This window comes from Vitis riparia, chromosome 14, assembly GCF_004353265.1.
Source record: "Vitis riparia cultivar Riparia Gloire de Montpellier isolate 1030 chromosome 14, EGFV_Vit.rip_1.0, whole genome shotgun sequence".
In the NCBI taxonomy this organism is placed as follows: domain Eukaryota; kingdom Viridiplantae; phylum Streptophyta; class Magnoliopsida; order Vitales; family Vitaceae; genus Vitis; species Vitis riparia.
In genome coordinates this window covers 7,214,576-7,221,935 of record NC_048444.1, presented here as the reverse complement: position 1 = coordinate 7,221,935, position 7,360 = coordinate 7,214,576, and positions in this window count along the sequence as shown.

The following is a 7,360-nucleotide window of genomic DNA, read 5'->3' as shown; positions in this document are numbered from 1 at the left end:
TCACCTAAACATATTTGTTAAACATCAATTTTACCACTCTTTTGGAGTTTTGTCTATACATTGCTGAAATGTATTTGATTTTGTCTCCTTTAATATAACTTATTTTTAATGTATACAATACTTGCAACATTATCTTCATATCATATTGTTAGGTTTTCTTTGATCATGACTTGCTATATGAATCGCAAGTATTTATGAATGATTTGTAGACATGATCATACCTTATTTGTGATTGAGTTTTATGATGATTTCAAAGGTATCTTCAATCCACTCATCTAAGTATTTATGGTTTTAATTTTCTTAAATAAAATGAACTCATACAAGTTGTTTCATAAACATAATGCAATATTTGTTTTATATCAATCAAATGCCTTTAGGTTTTGTTATCATTTCCATTATGCATGATCTTATTTGGCATTGTTAACTAAGGTTAGATATTTTCATTGCATTATTGTTGAGCATATCTTAGAGTGTCTCATGCTTCGACATTCTGCATTTATGTTGATCATTGTTGCATACTAGAGCATTTCCCCATTCTTTTAGATTATCAAATCTTTAGTAAATTTCATTGGTACTCAGTCTGGTTGCTAATCTTGTGAGTTGTCATACTAGGACATACCCTTTTTCCTCAAGTTTTTTTGCATATTTATCTTAGTCACTCATTTTTTAGTTTCCTTTAAGTGATCCCAATCATGACAACTGCATCCCTCCCTTTCAAGTTATTTTAGATGATTTTGCTTGTAAACCACACTCCTTCTTTTCAAGTATGTTTTCGGTGATTCTTGTCGTAGACTACGTCCCTCATCTTCGAGTTTGTTTTAAACTATTTTGGTTATGGCAATTGCATCCCTTACTTCCAACTTATTTTAGGTGTTTTCAGTCATGGTGTTTTAAACTTGTTTTATTTGTAGTTCCTTTGAATTCCCATCATCACAACGTCATCCTAGGTTCTATCTTTCTTATCTATAATTCCTTTTGATTCTCATCAATGCGATGTCATCTTAGGACTATCCGAGTATTGTCTTTATTTTTCTTCGATTTCAATCATTAGGACTATATCTCTTTTATTTGTAGTTTATTTGGATTCTCATCACTATGACGTCGTTTTAAGACCCTATCTCAATTTTGTCTTTAGTTTCCTTTGATTTCGGTCATGACAACCACATCCCGTCTTCCTTAGTGTTTTAGGTGATTTCGATTATAGATCACATCCTTTTTATTTCAAGTATGTTTTTGGTTTTCTCTTATCATCTTTTGATTTTGGTCATAGTGATCATGTCCTAGGTTCTATCTTAGTTCATCTCTAGTTCCTTTGGATTCTAGTGTTTGCGAGCTGACCTAGGTCTTATCACAGTTATCTCTAGGTTATTTAGATCTTGATCGTCTTACCATTCATCATTTTATCAATATTTTCAAAATCGAACCGATCATTGAACCGAAAAAGTTACTGGTTCACGATTCATTGGTCGGACAAGTGGTCGGATTGGTGATCAAACCAAGGTCGGACTGATGGTCGAATTACGGTTGAACTGGTGACATCATAAATATATAATTTAAATTTTATTAAAAATAAAATAATTTTAAATTTTAAATTTTAAAATAATTTTAAATTTTAAATATATTTCTTCATCTTATCTTAAACTTATTATCATATTGATATTTCTAATTCTATTAAATAATAAAAATATAGCTTTTAATGGTTAACATGAAATAACATTTTATTATTTAAATATATTTACATTTTAATAATTATATAATTTATTATTTCTTATCTTAAAAATTATTAATTGTTTATTTATATTTATTATCTTGAAATTAAGTATAGATAAATATAAATATTTATTTTTAATTTTGATGTGTTAGATTTAAAATTTTTCCATAAAATTTACATACCCATTTAATAAGTTTACATTTGAGAGATTTAATCTTATACCCATTTAATGACTTACATGACTTAATAGTCATTGTCCATCCCACATTTTATATATATATAACCTTTAAAAACCCTTAGGAGCCGTCTTTACCTTCACTCTTTCTCTTTCTTTTTTATCCCCTCTTTTCTATCAACAGCCTTTACCTCTTTGTTTTCCTCCAAATCTTACATTCTCTCTAATGCCTTTACCAACATAGTTGTGCCCATGTTTTACAAAATTGTCTCCACTGCCTTTTTGTTATTATCATCTTTGCTCAGAAAAAGCTTCCTTGTCACCATCCTTCTCACCAAAAAATGCTTCCACGCCGCCATTCTCCACATCTCCACCTCTAAATTTTTGGGTTAAAAAAACATATTGGTTCTTACAAAACCAATTGGGTGGTTTGGCTTAGCGGTTGAATCGCCAAGTTGCAAGGTTCTTGGTTTAATACCTTGTCCGATCCAAATGACGAACCAAACTGGATTAAGAACCAAATGATAGTTCAACTAGTTGAATCAACCAATCCACCCTAATTTTTAAAACATTGTCTTTTATCATGCATATCACCACCATATATGTGGGCCTCTGATTATTGTGTATTACCACTATAGATCTATAGGTGGGCTTTTATCATGCATATCACCACTATAGATATGTTATTTGTGGGCCTCTGAATATTATGTATCACCACCATAGATTGGTATTTGTAGGTTTTTATCATGCATATCACCACCGTATATATGTTATCCATAGGCCCTTGAGTATCATGTATCACCTTCATAGATTGGAATCTGTGGGATTTTATCATGCATATCACCACATATATATGTTATCTATGGGCCTATGATTATTATGTATCACTACCATAAATTGGTATCTATGGGCCTTTTATCAACATTTCACCACTATAAATTGGTATCTACAGGCCTTTAATTATTAACATCTCACTACCATATATTGACATTTATGGGCCTTTTGTCAAAGTATCACCACCATATATTAACATTTATGGGCCTTTTATCAAAATATCACCACCATACATTGGCATCTATGAGCCTTTGTTAGAGTATCACCACCATAGATTGACATTTATGTTCTTTTATCAACACATCACCATCATAAATTGACATTTATGAGTCTTTTATCATAATATTACCACCATAGATTTTCATCTATGAGTCCTTTATCAAAGTATTACCACCATGATTTTCATCTATGAGACTTTTATCAAAGTATGACCACCATAGATTGACATCTAGGAACTTTTTATCAAAGTATGACCACCATAAATTTTCATTTGTGAGCCTTTTATCAGCGTTTCACCATTATAGACTGGTATCTATGGGTCTTTTATCAATATTACCACCATAGTTTGTTATTTATGAGCCTTTTATCAGAATATCACCACCCCATATTAGTATCTATGGACCTTTATTTGAGTATCATCACTATAGATATATTATTTGTGGGTTTTGTCATTATCACCACCATAGATACATCTATGAGCCTTTTATTGTTGTGTATCACCACCATGGATTGGTATTTATGGGTGTTTGATAATTGATAGCACAACTATAGATTAGTATTTATGGGTCTTTGATTAGTATTATCATCATAGTCTGGTGTTTATGGGTTTTTAGAGTATCACCACCATTAATGTGTATTTGTGGGCATTTTAGTATCATTGCCATAAATTGGTATCTATGGGATCTTGTAAGTTTCACTACCATGGATTTATCTATGTGGATTTTTTCTTAGTTCATCATTTCATCAACAACCTGAAGTTATTCATTGTATTCACATTCTCCTCGACACCATAAAGCATCACCACCTAGGGTTTCTCATTCCCCATTGTATATGACACAATCTTTTTTAGTTTAGAGCACATGTTTCAATCATATTGCTTAGCGCCCTTCGCTTTATGCCCTCTTATAGTACAAATGCAAATTTCCCTTTATACGTGTTTGTTCTTGTGATCTTTGGTGGTCTAGCTGTTACTTGACTTAAACATTGATTTTTAAGCCACTTTTGAAGGTCTTTTGAAGAGAATATTGAATTCGTAGTATAACTTTAGAGGTGCCCTATGAGCCACTTTCCTTGCCCAACCTTTTGTTACTTCTTTTTCTCGACCGTAAGTCCTCTTGGATTTTGTTTTGGTTTATGCGAACTAGTGTTCTATTAGAAAATTTTTTTGTGGTCTTTCTTGTTCTTTAGCAGAGTTCACTTTGTTCAAACTCATTGTTCACATTTTTATTTCACTTTCGCATCCACATTCATTACACTCATAAACTCTATTAAAGATGAACATATTTTTAGATTCCAAAAATTTGTCCTAGCTCATTTCATTAGAGTTTTTTTAGGCTCTTTTTACTTAAATTTTTAAACCTAATTTTTTTGTTTTAATTTAAGCCCATTTCTTCTTCATGCCTAGGAACCCATATATAAGGAAAATCCTAAGGTTTGATGGGTTCTTTTCCTCCACAACCGTTTACCCATTTTTTTTCTTCCATTTTATCTTTATTTTCCATCACTTTCACTCCACCTAAACACATATTTCCTCTCTTGTCTTCAACCTTTCTTCATTCACTTCCCTTTCTTTTTTCTTTCATTTTTATTTTATTTTTATTTTTTCCATTCTCTCTTCATACCCACGTCTCACCATCTCTATTGTACCAATCACCACCAACTAGTCACAAGCAATGCCTATCTCAGACCACTATTCCTCTCTCTCATTCTCTCTTTTTCCTTCTCACTTTTTTTTTTCTTCTTTTCTCAACATATTGTCGTTCCTTTGCCACCATCCATCTATAGGTTTTTTAAGAGATTGATAAGATGTTTATTTTATTTTATTTTATTTATATAGTAATTGTTCTTGATGTTGGGGCTAATTTTCATTATTTTTGGGTTTGCATTTATTTGATTTGTATATTTTTTGTGGATTTTGGGTTGAGCTTAAGTGATTTGAATATCATTTGAACCTTGTTTAATAATTCATATTCATGATTTGGGTTTATTGACTTGAGTTTTATTTGAGTTTATTGAAAATTATTTTAAGCTTTTATCATTGGTTATTTCATTGAATTTATTTCATTGGACTTGTTGTTGAGTTTATTAATATTAGACTTAGATCGTTGAGTTGCATGATTTGGGTCTCTTAGATCAAAGATCCATTTTTATTAGTTGGGCCTAATTTAATTTATTTGATTTGGGCTTTGGACTTGATATGCTATTGATTTAGGCCTTATTTTCTATCGTAAATGGGTCCATTATGTTTGACATGTAGATGGTCGGATTTTGCTGAAGAAAAGGGAGTTGAACCCTTATAAAAGGGCACAAACCCCTTAAGGCACTACACAATGGTGGTGGACAGTTTTCTAGAGAATTTCATTCCCTCATTTTTCTTTTTTCCTTTTGTGTTTTTTCTTTCTTTTTGTATCATTTTGGCGAGAAAGTAGACTGTTTTAGAGTTGATTTGATAGTTGTTCATTAGAGTTTTAGAGATCTCTTGGATTGTTTTGTTGTGGACTTTTGTGAGTACATGTCTTTCTCACTTCTATCTACTATTTTTTTTTTTCCTTATTTGATCTTCAAAATAATTTTTTTTTCGATATATTTGTTAGTTATATATTCCAATTGCTTTTTTGTTTGATTTTGTAAATAATTTCCTAGACGTATTTGTTAGTTGTATATATATATATATATGTATATAAACACACGCATAAGTTTAGATATTGCTTTTCTAATAAGCTCCATTTTAACTTATAGAACAAGTTATTTTATATTAATAAAATATTTATATTATTAGTATTATCTTATAATATAAATTTTATTTTAATTCCCATTTTCAACAAAATAAAATAAAAATAAGAACCATGGTGCAAATGGTGTCTAATTTATTAGAATAAAAAACATTTATTTAAAAGTAAATAAAAATAGGGGGTTTCAACCTTATCAACAAATCACAAATAAACAAACTAATTGTAATCAAATAAATCAAAATTTATTATAAATGTAGTGGTGAATGACCACCACGTGAATTGTGGAATTAAAAAATGTTTATTTATAAACTTCCATTACTCATATCAAAGAAGAGTTATGGAAGGTCATTTGGAAAGCGGTTTTCCATCCCTTGTAGAAGACTCAACTCGAGTAAAAAGAAATTATCTCTTTCTCTTATTCTCTTAACTTTCTTGACTTTTTTATTTGATTCCCTCTTCCTCATCACATATCATTAAAGTAATATATATTTGTTTCTACCTTTATTTACATTGCATTTATTCTCGTTTTACAACAAAATCATATATGTTTGAATTATTTTTTTAATACAAAATACTTGAACTGGTATCTTGATACAAGAAAAAGAAAACTATTAATTAATATAAATACTCATATTAAAATAAACAAATAAATATTGTTGTTTAGATAAATGGAATGGATCATTTCAAGTCTTCCATTATTTGTTTAGTGTAATTCAAACATGCAACAAAGTTGATTAAGTAACATTATATACCACCAACCACTTATTAGTGTTTTGCAATATTTTATATGACGTAGGCCCATGCAAACTTTATACTTGAATATTCAATGCTATTATATTCCTTTTGGTTGGCATTGAATTTATTAGAGATGTATAAAAATCATAATTCAAGTTTGAATTTTGGTGTGAAGACAGCGTATGTTCAAATGTGAGAAAATCATTACATTATTGAAAACCAATTAAATATCCATTCAACAATTTACACAATTTTTTAGGCTTTGATTATTGAAAAATTGAAAGTAAATTAACACAAAAAATAGATAAAAAAAAAAAATAAATTAAATATAATAAATTATTTTATATGATATTTCAAACTCATTTAATGTATAATTTTTCTTCTGGGTAAAATTAAATAATTTAAAAATATAATTTTTAACTAATTTTAATTATATATTTGTATTTTTTTTATAGTAAAATCATAAAAAAAAAATGAGTTTTTTTTTTCCTTATTACTTTCAAGAACTAAATATAATTTTAATGATTATTTTCAATGGAAAAAAATTGAGGAAAAAAAACATTAATTGACACCAAGCACCAAAAAAAGCATTTCATAAAAAAAGTTTATGGAATTTTTTTTAGAACAGTTTTTTTTTTATTCAAAACAAAAAGCACAAAAAAACAAGTGTTTTGAAAACAACTTTTAGTTGTTTTTTTTTTTTTTGTTATTTTCACTTGTTTTTTAAAAATTATTTTAAGAAATAGTTATATAGACATGTAAAATAATTAAAAATAAAATAATAGATATAAAATTTATTTTTAAAATATATTTAAAAATAGATTAAAAATATTTTAGGTTTTTATATAAACTTTTATTTTATATATAAAAAAATTTAAAAACTATTTTTTAGAATTGTTTTTGAAAGAATCAGCCACTACTATTGAGCTGTTGGGTTGAATTTTAAGACGGTGG